The 16,892-nt window shown below is 39.3% G+C and overlaps 1 long non-coding RNA gene and 1 other non-coding gene across 3 annotated transcripts; one reads left to right on the top strand and one right to left on the bottom strand.

The window, feature by feature from the left end:
• The first annotated feature begins 606 nt into the window (after positions 1–606).
• LOC116549424 lies at positions 607–16,550 on the top strand. Of its 2 annotated transcripts, none has more exons than XR_004267860.1 (4): positions 607–830; positions 1,278–1,440; positions 12,881–12,948; positions 14,188–16,550. It is a non-coding gene; the product is annotated as an uncharacterized LOC116549424 (long non-coding RNA). The 2 variants fall into 2 exon arrangements; XR_004267859.1 differs by lacking the exon at positions 14,188–16,550 and adding an exon at positions 13,162–13,196 and having other exon boundaries at positions 609–830.
• On the bottom strand, positions 10,413–10,553 carry LOC116549867. Its single transcript, XR_004268131.1, has one exon. It is a non-coding gene; the product is annotated as a U4 spliceosomal RNA (small nuclear RNA).
• Positions 16,551–16,892: the final 342 nt, after the last annotated feature.

Consider the following 16,892-nt stretch of genomic DNA (forward strand, 5'->3'; position numbering starts at 1 on the left):
AATGTCTCGGCCAGGCCAGTGTGGATCCCTGGGCTCTAAGACCTGAAGCTTCTCATTAGAGGAGTTTTGTGTCAGGCAGAGGTGACCTGGCCCTACTACTCCCACTGCACTATGCCATTATCTGGGAGCAGCCAGTGGAAAGCAGCACCTGGTTTGAATGCTGCAATCAGCTTAAAGGTGGGGCATCAGAAGGCTGTCAGCCAGCTCTCTTTCCTGCCGTGGGTCCTCTGGAAGGAAGATTTGAATGGGAAAGCTCCATGGTCACTACAGTACCCACAGGTGTACCCTTTTATCCCAGGACCCTTGGCCTCACTCCCTCTGCTCTTTGTTCCCCTCTCTAGACCAACTTATGGCAAAGTGTAAAAGGAGGTGACTCATCCCTTTCCTAGACTCTCAGTCCCCACAGAGCAAGTTTGGATAGGGAATTTATACCTCTGGAGGCTCACCTTTGTTTGCTTCTATTTTCTAGCCAATAAAACCATTGCTTATTAATTCTAATTCCACAAACATTTCAGTGCTGAAATTCCCAGCACCAAGTTAAATACAGAGAACGTAAGATAAATAAGACATCTAAATGGGCTCACAGCCTAGAGAGGGTTATGTACACTTTAGCAGAAATTTTAATAATATGATAAGAAGAGAAATAGACTAAATAGGAAGTGAACTCTGCCACTGACTCTGGGAAAAGTCTGAGCAAACTCTTCAGGGGCAAATACAGCTTACTCAGACAAAAAAGGCAGTCAGTGGCAAGTCTAGGCAGAAGCCAGGAGGTGTTAGGAACAGACTAGAAGACACGGTTGTTCTGGAGGAAAAAGGGTAAAACTTAAGAGGTAAGCAGTATACAAATTTATGCTAGAAAATTTCTTTTTTCTTTTTCCTTCCTATTCAGAGGTCAGTGCTTGGAAACTTGTACTTAATTTTGTCAATAGTGTCACATGTGTATTTTCTGAGTGCAAAGAGGATTTGGAGAGGCAAGACTAGAGAGCAGGAGGAAGCCATTGCCTACTAAATATTTATTTATATCCATTCATTGATGTATTGGTAAGAGGGCAGGAGTCCTGGGGAACAAATACCTCATTTACACTCCAAACACTCAGGTTCTGATCTGCATGTCATGGCTTATCATAGTGTAAGCCAGTTATGTAACTCTAGAAATGGAAGTTTCTGTTGTTTATAAACTGGAAATAATGATACATGTCCTGACTCCTGTTGGGTTGTTGCAAAGGAATCAATTGAAATAAGACAAGACTTTCTGAAGGCACTTTGCCAACTTTCAGAACTGTAAAAATTAAGGGACTGCTACTATGTGCTGTTAAGGAAATAACAGGCACCTGGGAAAACCCACCAAGTAAGGTTTTGTAAGAAGTTGCTCTGCTCCCCGCGAGAAAATGCCGAGCTCAACAGGCCAAGAGGAACAAGTCTGGGAAATTACGACATGAGGTAAAGCAAATGGGACTTTTTGTTTTGTTTTTGGATACCACAATTTCTTACATGTCATTCTTATTGTTTACCCTTCCCTACCATTGGTGGTTTGAAATGGGAGGAAGTTGGGTTAGAGAGTATTAATAAAGCAAGGGAGATGGTTAAAATCTACTTGATGTAAAAATAAACAGAAGCACTTTAGTGTGGGGAGGATCAAATGCTATACATTTGTTATGTGGAAAACAAACCCAGCTTTGTGGTGAATCAGAAAACTTTTCTGCTTTCATGGAATACTGTCCTCTCAAACTCCCTGGGAGAAGCAGAAGTACATTATCAGATAAATCTAACTTGCCCTAATGCTTCTCTGCTGGAAGATTTAAAAAAATATCTCTCGTACTAGCTTTACTTTGTTGATGGTTTGTTGGATTGTCTATGAGAAGACCACTGAGAATATTTTCAATCTACTCAGCACTGATGGGAACCAGAGGCCACAGGTGTTCTTATCAACATATGTATAAAGTCATGGAGAGTCTCCATGTCAACAATCCTGCTAAAGAGGCCACTCCTGGAGTAGCAGGATCTCCGGCTACTAAAGTGATCATCTATTCTCTAAGCACTATTTAATAGAGAAATCAGCAGGAATATTTATATATGAGTTGAGACAACTGGTTGATTCATATATGTTAATTACTTTTTCTTGAATATTTGCTCACAGGACAGACTGATCTTTGCTGTTTTACACAAACAAACAAAAAATGAAATGACATTTTTAGCCTATCATATATCCTGTAAAAGATGTTTTGGAAAATAATTTTCAAAAGAAGTGGGTGGCTGACACTAGAGATTGACTTACTTAATATAAACAACAACCACTTCTGGTTTCTCTTATTGCATTTTAGAGTATGGAAAGCTAACAATGTAACTCTCCCAAAGCTCTTGCACTTTGAATTTGAGGAGTGAGCTGGGCTCTGTCATGCAAAGGCAAATATTAATTTTCTATTGCTGCACGCTCAGATTAAGAACTTATAATAACATCGTTTGGCTCACAGCTTCTGCATATCAGGAGTATGGGCATGGATTAGCTAATCCTCTGCACACGCTCTCATAAGGCTGAAATCAAGGTGTTAGCCAGGGCTACAATCTTATCAGTATCATTTTCCAAGCTCTTTGGTTGTTAGCAGAATTAAGTTTCTGTAGTTGTGGGTCTGAAGTCTTTGCTTCTTGCTGGCTATCAATTAGGAATCATTCACAGCTCCTAGAGGCTTCTTGCCATCTTCTACCACGTGACCCTCCCCACAACATAGCCGTTTCCTCCTTCAGAATCAACAGGAAAATGCCTTTGGCTTTGAATCTCTTTTGTTTTAACTGCTCACCTGATTAGGTCAGGCTCACCCAAAATAATCTCAGTCTTGATTAATTCACAGCCAACTAACTGGAAGCCTTAATTATATTTGCAAAATCCTTTTTTGCCACATGCTAATACATAATTATGGGAGTGACAACACATTGTATTCACATGTCCTGCTCACATTCAAGGAGAGATTATTGTAAAGGGTGTATACGTCAGGGGGCAGGAATCTTGGGGAGCATCTCAGAATTCTGCCTACCACAATGTGCTGCATGGGGCAGAAGTAAGCAAGGTGAGGTAACGTACACACGTGGGGAAACTGTAGCGTTCAGCAAGCACAGTGGCATGGGCAGAGCTTCTGGGAGCTTTAGTGGAGTTTTCACTTCTGTTTTCTAGTGCCATGTGAGCCAAAAAGTCAGCAGCAGCAGCAGAGGTGTTTTTGTTAGGACAACTGATGTGGTTGGGCATTTTTCCTGGGTTTTCCTTGGTACCATTTAAGACCTTTTTTTTTTTTTTCGGTCTTCAATTACATGATATAAACTACTGGTTATAATAAATACCCTTCTGCTTAAACTATCTATAGCGAATACCTTTATATGCAATATAAATCCTTTATTGCTACTATAAGATCATCAATTGGACCTCTTTTTATATCTCCATTAAAGTGTGTAATTCTGCATTGTTTTTGTAAATTCATAGAACTTTAGAGCAGGAAGGAAACTTCTGCTTCTAGAAAGAGTTTTTGAACTATATTCTATAGAAATTTATAGCTCAAGTTATAGGCTTTTTTGGGGTGGGGAGTATTCAACAGTCATGCTAACTTGGGATATATTATACACTCTTAGAACTTATAATAATATCCATTAACATATTAAAGACTCAGAGATCCTACAGGGAAAAAATGACAAAAAGCCTAAATTCAGCTATCTAAGCTGGGTGCGGTGGCTTACGCCTATAATTCCAGCACTTTGGGAGGTTGAGGCGGGTGGATTACTGGAGGTCAGTGAGTTCGAGACCAGCCTGGCCAATATGATGAAATGCCTGTCTCTACCAAAAATACAAAAATTAACTGAGCATAGTGGCACACGCCTGTAATTGCTTGAAATCAAGAGGCAGGAGAATCGCTTGAACCCTAGAGGCAGAGGTTGCAGTGAGCCGAGATTGTGCCATTGCACTTCAGGCTGGATGACGGAGCAAGACTGTCTCAAAAAAAAACCCCATTAGACTCTTTCATTCCAACCAAGGCTTCCCAAACCAAAGCGCAGATACCAAAATCTACTGGTGGGTTAGTGGTAGAATGAAGACTTTAAACCATGCTAAGGAAGCTTCCTGACTCCCAGGAACATAAAGCTTATTTGTTACTCCCTACATTTTCCTGAGAAGTAAACTTCAGTGAATATGAACACAGCCTCAGGAGGAAGCAAAACATATCAACATAGCTAGTTCTGGCAACTCTATCCATGATGTATCAATGAGACCTGCCGTATCTCTTTGAGGAGCTTGCAATGCCATGTATGTTCACCCACACACCACTTAGCAGAAGGTAACTGCCCAGAGAGTAGGCCAAAGTAGATGTTCTCCTACCTCAGTCACTCACATGAGCACCCTTCCTAGGTATCAAGACCAAGGGCTCCCAGGCCGCAGGAAAATGGGACTTGTGAAATTAGGCTCCAGGACATTTTGCTAACTGTAGTGCAATTATTAGACATTCTAGGTCTAGGATTTGATAGGAAATAAATTGCTCTAAAATAAGTCCAAAATTAAAAAGAAAAAAATGTATTAGGGCCACCACAAAAGGCAATACAAATTGAGTACATAAGAGAAACCTGATTCCTGAATCAGAATGCTTGTGAGCACATGCCTCCCACATTCCATAACACAAATCACATCACATACAGCTGACCAAGACAGAAGAGCTTCCAGGAGGTGCATATTTTCAGCATGAAAACAAAGAGCCATTCGTGTTGTAAGCACAGCTTATGGTCAGCTGGCTGACCTGATACACCTCGGCTTTTATTGTTCCCCAAGGCCACATGGTTGGATCTTGCAGAGGCCGGGAGTGAGTGTGGACGTGTCCAAGCAGCTTTAGACCTCGAGGACCCCCTTTGCTGTTTTTGGAAGGAACTTCAATTGCATAAAGAATCTATGTTCCACCACACTTTTATTATTAGGAAAAAAAATTCCCCTTCAGGGCAGAGAGGTAGAATCACAAGCTAGACTTCTGCCAGTTTCCCTCTCCGCTCCACAGTTTTCTCTTCCTTTCCTTGGTAGGTACATTTGTAAAAAGACTGGTACACTGGTTAAAAACGGAAACCAAAACCTGGCAAACAATCCTCACAGCAATGTTTTGTAGCCACTCAGACCCGTAAAAGAAACGAGATCTTGGTCAGGCATGGTGGTTCGTGCCTGTAATCCCAATACTTTGGGAAGCCGAGATGGGCAGATCATCTGAGGTCAGGAGTTCGAGACCAGCCTGGCCAACATGGCGAAACCCCACCTCTACTAAAAATACAAAAATTAGCTGGGCGTGAAGGCTGGCATCTGTTATCTCAGCTACTCAGAAGGCTGAGGTAGGGAGAATTGCTCGAACCAGGGAGGACTGCTGTATAGTACTCCAGCCTGGACAACACAGCAAGACTCCATCTCAAAAAAAAAAAAAAAAAAAAAAAAACAGAAAAGAAAAAGGAAAAGAAATCAAACAGAAATGAAATCATAAATGAACCAGCCACTACATTAGTCATAAAGGGACTCAAACCACAACAGACACCTACTACAATTCTATGGGAAAAGTTTCCACATACGTGCAATTCTCTGAGGTTTGTGGTATTTCCCAGGGCTCCAGCTGAGGAATGACTGCAGCTGAATCCTATGAAAGGCTCTCAGGCTTTGTGGAGCTGCATTTATTGTTCTTAAGGAGTTAGGAAAAGATAGTTTAGGAGTTTTGGTAATGGCATAAAGCAGTTTTGTTTTATTTTTACATGCCTCAGTCTGTTGAATAGACCATTCTCTGGCTTTTTTGTTTCAGCTGTTGAGCCTCAACGTAGAGGTTTTCAAGGCTATCAGGCCAGTTGAAGTTGGTTGTAGGAATACTCTTGAGGACTACTAAAAAAAATCTTGCTTTTTTTAAAACTTGGCAATGTAAGCATCCAAGAAATGGGACATATTTCAGCTTTTAACTATTATTCTGTGATATGTTTAGAGAGGAACAAAATAATTGTCAAAATGCTTTCCAAGCTCTAAGTATTGGCTTGTTATTTACCAAAATAAATAAATAAATAAATAAATAAGATTGGAAATGATATTCTCCTTTGTTATTTATCCTCAAAACTCAGCTCAAACTATAGATTAGCCTATAATCGATGAAATGCTATGGGTATGTAAGGCCTAAAGGTTTAAAACATAGTCAATGTTGCTTTGTTAGATTGTATATAACCAGTAGACACACATGGGATTTTTAGACACATATTTTTCTGTTTAGGTTATATGTCTGATACGTACATCAGGAAAGCCCAGAAAATTCTGAAACTGTTAGTTGCTTACTGCCCGTATAGTGCTTCTTTTTTCAGTATTACACAAATTTCACCAGAAGGTGTCTGATACCTGCTCCCCATTCCAGCATGACATGAGACTTCACTGTACTTGAAACTCACTAGTTACATATTCTTTTTTTTTTTTTTTTTTTGAGACGGTGTCTTGCTCTGTTGCCTAGGCTGGAGTGCAGTGGTGAGATCTCAGCTCACTGCAACCTCTGCCTCCTAGGTTCAAGCGATTCTCCTGCCACAGCCGCCCAGGTAGCTGAGACTACAGGTGTGTTCCACCACACCCAGCTAATTTTTTGTATTTTTAGTAGAGACTGGGTTTCACCATGTTATCCAGGATGGTCTCGATCTCCTGACCTCGTGATCCACCCACCTCAACCTCCCAAAGTGCTGGGATTACAGGGTGAGTCACTGCATCCAGCCACAATATTCTTCAATATGAGAAATGTGGGTTTATTTCTCCCTGGGAATTATTTGTGCTAAATTTATATTTAAAAATGATTTTTTTTTTCAAGAGTAATGTTTCCAGTCTTGGGGTAGTATAGGATGAGTACATTTCCACTCCTTCTCTCTCTTTCATCTAATGGCCTAAATTAATTTCAATCCACCAAAACCAAAATGAAGTTACTCCCTTTAAAACTCTGATTTATAATGATCCAAAGAACGAAAGAACAATGTGTTGGGGGTTCCCAGAAGAATGTCTGGGTATTTTCCGGGTTATTACTGCATACCCGAGTCTTCAGTTCAAATTCCAGGAAGGAAACAAGAGGTGTTGACGGTGTGGATAAAGGTCCTCAATTATTTTTCTTCTTTTGCTAGTCTGTACCTTTAAATGTCTTCCTGGCCCAAAGCAGGAATGGCTGCTTAGGATTTCAAATGAGTACTCAAACAATTTTATCTGGCCCAGTAATGGACATGTTTTTGATAAGTGAATGGATAGAGCAGATATCCACATTTCAAAGGAGCTGGCAGAAGGCCAAGAGGGTCGGCTCTTAGGAACTTTGAGGGAAACACTCATAAAGCTAACTGATAGCCCTCCATGGTTGCCTTGAGCCTGGACTTTGAACCCTTCACTGCTGTTCTAACAGGTAAAGCCCTAGATGCAAATATTTGGTTTGACTCTTTCTGACTGTAAACACTGCAGCCCTCAGGATGATGTGATCTATAGAATTTGCAGCTATTTGCACAGACGTTATCAAAACAATTTTAAATTCTACTTCCTTGTTATTTTTCAAGAATTACTAGCTTAGCTGGTGTTTTGGGGAACAGTTTTGGTAAGGATAGGTAAGAAGGCTAGGGAAAGAAAAATGGCAACAGTCCATCCGGATCCTAGGACTCTATACACATTCAGAAACAAAGTCAAAAAGAGTGTGGAGCAATCATCCAATAATCCAAATTCTGTATCAGCCCAGGAATGGTAAATATTAATGAGCTCAAGGGGGGAACATCAAAGCTCACCTCCATCTAACACAGGTGGTTCCTCTTCTTTGCTTTTTGTCCATGACCATGTTTTATGTTTCTTGACCACCTTCCTTGTTGTATTTTATTGTATCCTATCTTATATTTGTTGATTTCCTTTTTCAAGTAGACTTTTTTCCCCTTATCAATGCAAATCTTCTTCTCCCTGTGGATTTTAAACAGCTTCAGGGTGGGCCCATTTGGTGTGAGAGCAGAGTTCAGCAAGTAGAAAGTGTGGAGTGTGGAATCAGCCCAGCTGCTTTCAAATTCTGGGTCTTTCACTCACTAGCTATGAGAATGTTGGAAAGTTAATTAACTTCTCTGAGTTTTTTGTTTATTTCTCAGAGATGGTCATACCTAGTTTACAGTTTTGTTTTAGACATTAAATGAGATAGTGCATGTGAGGCTCACAGCTCAGATCCAGTTATTTAAATATATTTCTTTCCTTTCTTTTATTTCTTTGATATTCCCTCACCCCAGAACCCTCTGCTCCCACTTAGTATATATACTTAGTTAAATATAAGTCTATAGGCTTTTAGTGAGTAGATTGGAAGGCTTAGAAATTATATTGTATCAGTTTGCATCAATTTGGAGAGACTCAGTGCTTAAAAAGCCTCAGCCATCTTCGCTGGATCAGGAGGTTGTGATTTCTTGCTGAATGTTCTTCAAGGTATTTGCTTTAGTTCCCTTCTTTATGGGTATGTTACATCTAGAAATAGGTTTGTTGAGAAACAATAGTAAAATGAGGAGGGGAGAAAGAAGACAAAGAAGAAACCTGGCAAAATGTTAATGAAAATAGAAAGCAAAGCCCTAAAAACCACACGGAATGGAATACATTTAAAATAACAAAATTTCATTTATCACTGTGATTCTCATAGCACAGAACCCAGCCAAAAACTTGGGCAAGTCTAGTGCATGCTTGGGTGTTGAAGAATATCTGCAAATGTTGATTCCCAGTGATCAGAAAGCTGAAGGATAGACCAGAAAGTTTAATAAATATTCTTAATCCTGTGGACTAAAAATATATACTCACATGGCTGAGTCAAGAGTGTAAAGGACTTGTTGAAACAGAATTTAATAAGCAGCATGGAAAAGCAATGTTTTTTGAGTTAATGACTGAAGTCTTGAGATAGTGTCTTATTTAGAAGATTTGGATATGCTACATGTTTATATTATGTATATTTTAATAATGCTATGTATGTATATAGGTACTGTAATTCTCTTTTTATCAGCTCTGTATGTTACTCGGTTTTTATTTTTCTCAGATATTCTTTCCAATTAAAACACCATAAATAGTCTTTTTTAGTTTTTAATTTTTTTTTAGAGATGGGGGTCTCACTTTATTGCCCAGGCTGGAATTCTGCAGTGGTGTGATCATAGCTCACTGCAACCTCCAGCTCCTGGACTCAAAGTATCCTCCCACCTCAGCCTCCTGAGTAGTTAGAACTCAGGTGCATGTCACCATGCCCTGCTAATTTTTTTTTTTTTTTTTTGTAGAGATGGGTTCTTGTTATGTTACTCAGACTAGTCTTGAACTCATGACCTCAAGTGATCCTCCTGCCTTGACCTTCCAAAGCACTACAATTACAGATGTGAGCCACTGTGCCCAGCCCATAAACATCTTTTTATTAAAAAAAAACTTTAATAGTTAATTTTCATAAAAATTTGAGAAAAACATTGAAAATATATCCAACTTGCTCACTGAAAACTCCCAAGGACTGAATGAATACATTGCCCGTAAGACCATTTTCCCTTCTCTTGTTCCCGCTGGGCCTTACTTACTAACCTAGTTAATTTTAAGTGTTGGGAATATAGTCAGAGATGGAAGAAGTATTAAGGTCCTTAAAAAAGAAAAAATGGCATAGGCCTATCAAACGTGATAACAGCCAGGTGCCTACTACCGTGGCCTTTTGTCCCCAGAAATGGTTGCTGAGCTGCATTTCCAAGAAAGCCACAAGGTATTTTGGCTCACATTTATCTGGCCAAGGCCTCAAGTGCTGGTTGCTCAGGTAGGAGACCAGGCAGACACCTCAGAGACTTCTACTGGGATCTACTTCTCAGGGTTGCTGCTTGTCAAATAATCAGCGTGAATATTTCCCTCAATGAAAACCTTCCTAACTATTCTACAATTTGGCATTTCCTCTTCTGTATTGATGTGCTTCCAAAGCAATTTGTACATTTGTCCATTAAAACACTTACTATATTGCAGTACAACACAAAACCTGGCACATATTAGAGAATTGAATAAATGAGTAAATAATCTAAAGAAAATAACTTTTTGAGCAGCCAAATTTGATTACCCTGGAATCTAAGAGATCCCCCAGTCAACCTAGGCTATCAATATGAACTGGATGGCTATTGTTTACTCACTATAGCAAACCTATTGAGTGCCCCCAATTTCATTTGCTTTTGCTTTTTATGATTAATCATTTTATCAAGACTCTCTTGACCTTGAGTTTTTAAAAAATATAATTCATTCATGTGAGAAGAAATGAGATCATTGCCTACGAGGTCCTGAATTCTTAAGATAAATTTATAAAATATAAATTCTGCACAATACATTTATATTAGAGGTAATATTTTGATACGTCCTTACTAGCAGTTGGAAAAGTATTTTTAATAGTCTTTTTTTTTTTTTTTATCAGTCTCCCTAGAGACTGTCAAAAATTGCCAGTGCCGACTGTATTGCAAGTCGTCACGGTGGGGTATTGGGAAAAGTTTTCAATTAGCAATCATTGTGCCTTGGATAAACCTCATTGGCTACAATATTGCCACTGCACAAAGCTTATTTTTAATAGTCTTTTAAGGCTGTTTAGATATTGATGAAACATAAGGAGAAGAAAATGCCATGTTAAACGCTTAGTAATTGAGTATGCACTCTACTTGTGTCCTAACTTAGACCATGCTGTGGAATAAAATAGACAATTATCTTGTATTATTTAAATTTGGTTCCTATTTTAATGTTTAAAGAATAACTTTACATATGCATTTAAACTTTTTTTTTTTGACATGGAGCCTCGCTCTGTTGCCCAGGTTGGAGTACAGTGGTGCAATCTCGACTCTGCAATCTCTGCCTCCCAGATTCAAGTGATTCTCGTGCCACAGCCTCCCAAGTAGCAGGGATTACAGGTATGCACCGCCACACCAAGCTAATTTTTGTATTTTTAGTAGACACAAGGTTTCGCCATGTTGGCCAGAGTGGTCTTGAACTCCTGACTTTGGGTGATCTGCCTGCTGTGGCCTCCCAAAATGCTGGGATTACAGGCATGAGCCACCACATCTGGCATTAAACATTTTTTACCATTAAAAAAATTCAACCCATCTTTTTGTATTACTTCATTTTTTTGAATTACAATATATGTAGCAAAAATTACACAATTTATGTCTTAATTATATAGTATATTTCAAAAGTTTTATTCTAACTTTTAAATAATATCCTAAGCTCTTTGAAGAAAGGAATAAGATTGGACCTCTTTTGAATCCTGTACTTTGCCTAGGACTTAAAAACTACTAATGCATTGCTTTGACTAATAAGCAATGGCTTCCATTTACTGAGTCTCATGCTATACACTGTGCGTGTATATGAGTATATGCTATATGTATCATATATAACCATATATATAATGATATATATGTGCCAACAGTTGTCTTTTGTGTTTTTATTAGTAGCTCTGCCTAGGGACAGACTCTGAATAAGTGAATATTGAATAATAGGCTTAACAAACTTTTGAATATTTCAGCACTCAAAAATCAGTGGCCAGACGTTAAGAATCAGTCGTTGCCCATCCAGGTTATAACACAGGCTAAAACAGAAGAGAAAAAAAAATAATTCTAAGCTGCTTTTAAGGTAATCTGGGAAATAAAACTAAGAAGCCTAAAGCTGGGTGCAACAGTGCACCTGTAATCCCAGCTATTCTGGAGGTAGAGGCTTGAGGATCCCTTGGTCTAAGGAGTTTAAGACCACCCTGGGCCTGGGCACCCAGTCTCGGGCTGGGTGTGGTGGCTCATGCTTGTAATTCCAGCATTTTGGGAGGCCAAGGTGGGCAGATCACTTGAGGCCAGGAGTTCGAGACCAGCCTGGCCAACATGGTGAAACCTCATCTCTACTAAAAATGCAAAAATTAGCTAGTTGAGGTGGAGGGCGCCTGTAATCCCAGCTACTCAGCAGGCTGAGGCGGGAGAATCACTTAAACCTGGGAGGCGGAGGTTACAGTGAGCTGAGATTGTGCCATTGCACTCCAGCCTGGGTGACAGAGTAAGACTCTGTCTCAAAAAAAAAAAAAAAAAAAAAAAAAGAACCCCAAAGAAAGAAGGAAAGAGAAAGAAAAAAGAAAGGGAAGGAAGAAAGGAGAAAAAAAAGTCTAGGTCCAAGGTTCATGTAAGTTTTTTTTTCCTGTTTTTTTTTTAAATTTTTAATCTAACAAATGTAACAAATCACTGAATAGATTTGTCTAGGGGCAATGACAGGGTGGGGAGTGAGAAAGAAGTGTAGAAAAGCTGGCAGGTAATCAACAAAAAGGAAAGTAAAAAGGAAAATTATATTGAATAAGCTGAACTACCCACAAGTAGAGCAATAAAACTGCATCAAAGCTATGTTAATATTGAAAGAACCAGTGAAATCAAAGTTGTAGATGAAACTTGTTTGCTTAAGTCTGGAAGCTAATGTACCATTAATTAAGATGCAAATGATCTGACTTGCTTTCTGAACTCTACCAAAACTCTTTTATTTTTATTCATTTAGTTTTTGAGACAGGGTCTTGCTGTGTTGCCCAGGCTGGCGTGTAGTGGGGTGATCATAGCTCACTGCAGCCTTGAACTCCTGGGCTTAAGCTGTCTTCCCATCTCAGCCTCCCATGTAGCTGGGACTGCAGGTATGCACCATCACACCTGGCTAATCTTTAAACTGTTTTGTAGAGACAGAGTCTTGTTATCTTTCTGTGTTTTCCAGGCTGGTGTCAAACTCCTAGCTTCAAGTGATCTTTCCACACTGACCTCCCTAAGTGCTGGGATTATAGGTGTGAGCCACTGTCCCCAGCCAGAACTGTTAATTTTGTATCTGTGTTAGATCTAATTTAGTTTAATAAACATTAGTTGAGCTCCTTCTGTTTTTCAGATGTGACCAGATGTTGATGACCTCATGTAAGCTGTGGAAGAATTCCATTGTGTCTGGGGAGATAATAAGTAAGCTGATCATTTCACTGTAATAAAACAGGATGCAATATGATAAAACATTGTTACAGAAATTATTTCTAATGTAAAAGAAAAAAATGTTTAAAACCAACTAAAACAATGTAAATGGCCAGATGATGAGCTGGGATTCCGGAAATGGATAAATATAGTTCTGAGTTCTGCCTCTGCCTTTGTGTGACTGAGCAAATTATTCATTTATTTTAGAGATGGAGTTTCGTTCTTTTGCCCAGCCTGGAGTGCAATGGCGTGATCTCGGCTCACTGCAACCTCCGCCTCCCGGGCTCAAGTGATTCTCCTGCTTCAGCCTTCCGAGTAGCTGCAGATTGCAGGCATGTGCCATCACACCCGGCTAATTTTGTATTTTTAGTAGAGACAGGGTTTCTCCATGTTGGTCAGGCTGGTCTCAAACTCCCAACCTCAGGGTGGATCCCCCTGAGGTGAGATCCACCCTGAGGTTGGGAGTTTGAGACCAGCCTGACCAACCCCCACCTCAGTATTACCCCCTTAGAAATCAATTGCCCTTCCAAACAGGTTTCTCCTTTTCATTTTCCTTTCTCTGCCACAACCCCATCACCAACAATCCCAGCCTCAACCTCCCAACGTGCTGGGATTACACGCGTGAGCCACCGCGCCTGGCCAAATTACTTTATTTGTAAAAGACTCATATATAAAATACAGGCACTAAAAATACATACATCATATAGTTATTTGGAAACTCAGCCACTGTTACATGTTAATTATTATTAGAGTTAGTTATTAGCTATTGAATTAGTACTATTTTACCATGATTACACAAAACCATGGAAAATAATTACATCCAGGCAGATCATAGAGTGCCTTGGCTTTATATACTGTGGTTTTATCAAATATATATTTAGTCTTCCAAAATATACAATGTTTGCAGAAAAAAAAAGCTTGTGTTTTTCCATTCAGACGTTTTGATATCATATCGACTCTAATGTTTACGTTTTGTTGTCAAGATGCAATTAGAATCTTCCAAATTATCATCTACAGTGTTCAATGTTATTTATGCTCACATTAGATTTGACACCACACATTTATTAGTCACTTCAGTGCTGTTACAATTTTTGTTTCATATAAAATTTGATGCCAAAACCTTTATAGTAGATGTGTTCAATAAGAAAAAGCTTTACAAGAAATTTTCATCTAGGTTAGTCATCTGCCATCAATATACTTCTTTTTGGTAAAGTTAATCTCGCTCTCCTTCAGCCTCTACCATCAAAACATGTCTGGCAAGGTCATCTCTCCTGCCCTGGAGACATTGCCTACCCTGCTGATTTCATAAGGAATTTGGTATTACAGTGCCTGGCCCTGTCGTCAGGCTCCCTGGTCACCTCTTCTCTCTGACTTTGGACCTGTCTTAGCATTCCTTAAATCCACCCAGGTATGGTTGGCTCTTCTTTGGTCCCAGCTGACTCAGTCCCACGATCCTCCCCCAACGTTCCCGCTGGCCTCAGAGCCAGCATCTTTGCTCTTGCTTTTTTTGCTTCCAACCAGGCATTCTTCTTGCATCAATCTCTGTTTCCAAGAATTTCTCATATAGTGTTGATGCTCATGTTCTATGCTCATGTTCAAATACACCCATATCTTCCAAACTTGTTAACTTCATTTGATTCTTTCCAATTTTGTAAAGACTCATTTTGTCTGAGAATAGCTTTTATAGCCTCCCTTGTCCCTTAGGTATGACTCATCAATGGAATCTCCCTGCTTTTCCTTAAGTGTTAGAGTCTAATGTAACCCCACTGGGAATTTTCATAACTTCTTGTCAACTGTGAGGTTTACAAAATTGTTGAGCTCACTTCCTCATTTCAGTGATTGTAGAACTAAGCCCAACAAAGAACCAAAATTTAGGGTGACAGTCATTAGGATGATTTCTAAACAAAAGTGTGAATGATGTTGCTTGCCTGTTGGAGAATTTATTCACCACTTCCCTCACCCCAGTATTGCCCCATTAGAAACCAACAGACCTTCCAAACAGCCTTCTCCCTTCCATTCTCCTTTCTCTGCCACAACCCCGTCACCAACATTTCCGATCCCCGTGCACTTTTATTAGTCCATGAGGCCTCTTCCTGAAGGTCACACTAAGTGTTAACAGTGGTTTAGTGAGTTTCTCCAAACCCACTAGTCTTTAGAGTCTTTAGAAAAGCAAGCAAATACACTTTTAAATGGGAAGTGAATTGAGGCAGGAGTATTTGCCCTTTAAGTAGGGGAATTTTGTAACTGGGGACATGTAGGTAGAGAGTGTGAGAGGTTTAGTGCTTTGCTGTACCCATCTAACACCTGGACCCAGGCTCATATTTCCTTCACTGATTGTGCCAGACGTTTTATATGTTCTTCCAACAGTACCAGTACTGAGCAACAGTACTCAAGTTTATCTAGAAACGCGAGTTACCACCACATCCAAGTAAAAGAACCGTCCTCTCTGTCCAGCCTTGTCTGTATTCCTTGGAATATTCCCCACATTGCATAACCATCTTGGAGGAAAACATGTTCTCTTCCATTTATATAAACTTGTTCTCTTCTGGAGAAATAGCTCTGTATTAAAGACACTTGAGGGAAAATGACATTACTGAGGAGATGATATTTAGCTGTCCCCCAAAGCCAATGGGCAGTGATCCAAAAAAATTTACGGAAATAGAAGTAACTCTTTGTAAGCTAACCAAACAGTGGCCTGAACTCTTTTACATTGTGACTTCTTATGAGTGCTTAGTTTAGTTGCCTGAAGGTCAATCTGGAAATTAACAGGCTATTTTGGATTATAACAAGATTATTTAAAGACTCAAACTTTCCAGAGTTCCTTTTAGATGACTTCTATCATGACAAGCAAACCAAAAGGTCAGTGGTCCCAAAGTGGGGTACACATGATCTATTAAGGTACAGAAAAAGGAAATAACAAAATATATAAATATATTATTATTAATAAATATCATATTTTTAAAAGATGTACTTTTGTGAATGACATATTATTCACAATGTATTAATAACAATTATGTAATTCATAAATAAAATGTGGATATACGGTAGTAGTACATGCTCAATTTTTTTTAACTAGTAAGAAGGTAGGATCAAATGAGTGAGAATCTGCTGATTAGGTAACACTTTGGCTATCATATCCTCTTCCCTCTAATCTATGCATTATCATAAAGACAGGTTCTAATGTCTCCTCCCAGAACTAAGAGGACTTTTAAACATTCTTCCTTCTACATCGTCAGAACGATGTAGTTTTATTTTCACTACCTTTAAAAACATTAAGGAAAGTAGAGAACAATATTCAGATTAGTTATAAAATTAACTTTTCTATCTCCTTCTATAAGTTTCTAGGATTTTGTATATTTGGTGTATAATATATTAAATGTCATATTTTTATATGCTTTTGATCACAAAAGATTCTTGCTTAAAACAAACATTTTCTAAAGACATCAAAGGCCATATAGAAAAATATAATATAAAAAGTATTTGCAAGCTGGGCATGGTAGCTCCCCACCCACCTACAGGTGGCTCCCATGCCTATAATACCAGCACCTTGGGAGGCAGAGGTGGGAGGATCGCTTAAGCCCAGGAGTTTGAGACCAGCCTGGGTAACATAGCAAGACTCTGACTCTACAGATAATTAAAAAAATTAGCTGGGCATGGCGGCTTGTGCCTGTAGTCCTAGCTATTTGGTCTTGAACTCCTGGCATCAAGCAATCCTCCAACCTCAGCCTCTCAAATTGCTGGCATTATTGGCATGAACCACCACACCTGGCTTAGCCTACCTATTTGGGAGGCCAAGGTGGGAGGACTGCTTGATCCTGAAAGGTTGAGGCTGCAGTGAGACATTATCGCACGACTGCATTCTAGCCTGGATAGCAAAGCAAGACCCTGTCTAAAAAAAAAAAAAAGAAAAGAATTTATAGTTGTAATCCATAGCTTAT

This window comes from Sapajus apella, unplaced genomic scaffold, assembly GCF_009761245.1.
Source record: "Sapajus apella isolate SASKATOON/1434 unplaced genomic scaffold, GSC_monkey_1.0 scaffold6, whole genome shotgun sequence".
Classification (NCBI taxonomy): Eukaryota; Metazoa; Chordata; class Mammalia; order Primates; family Cebidae; genus Sapajus; species Sapajus apella.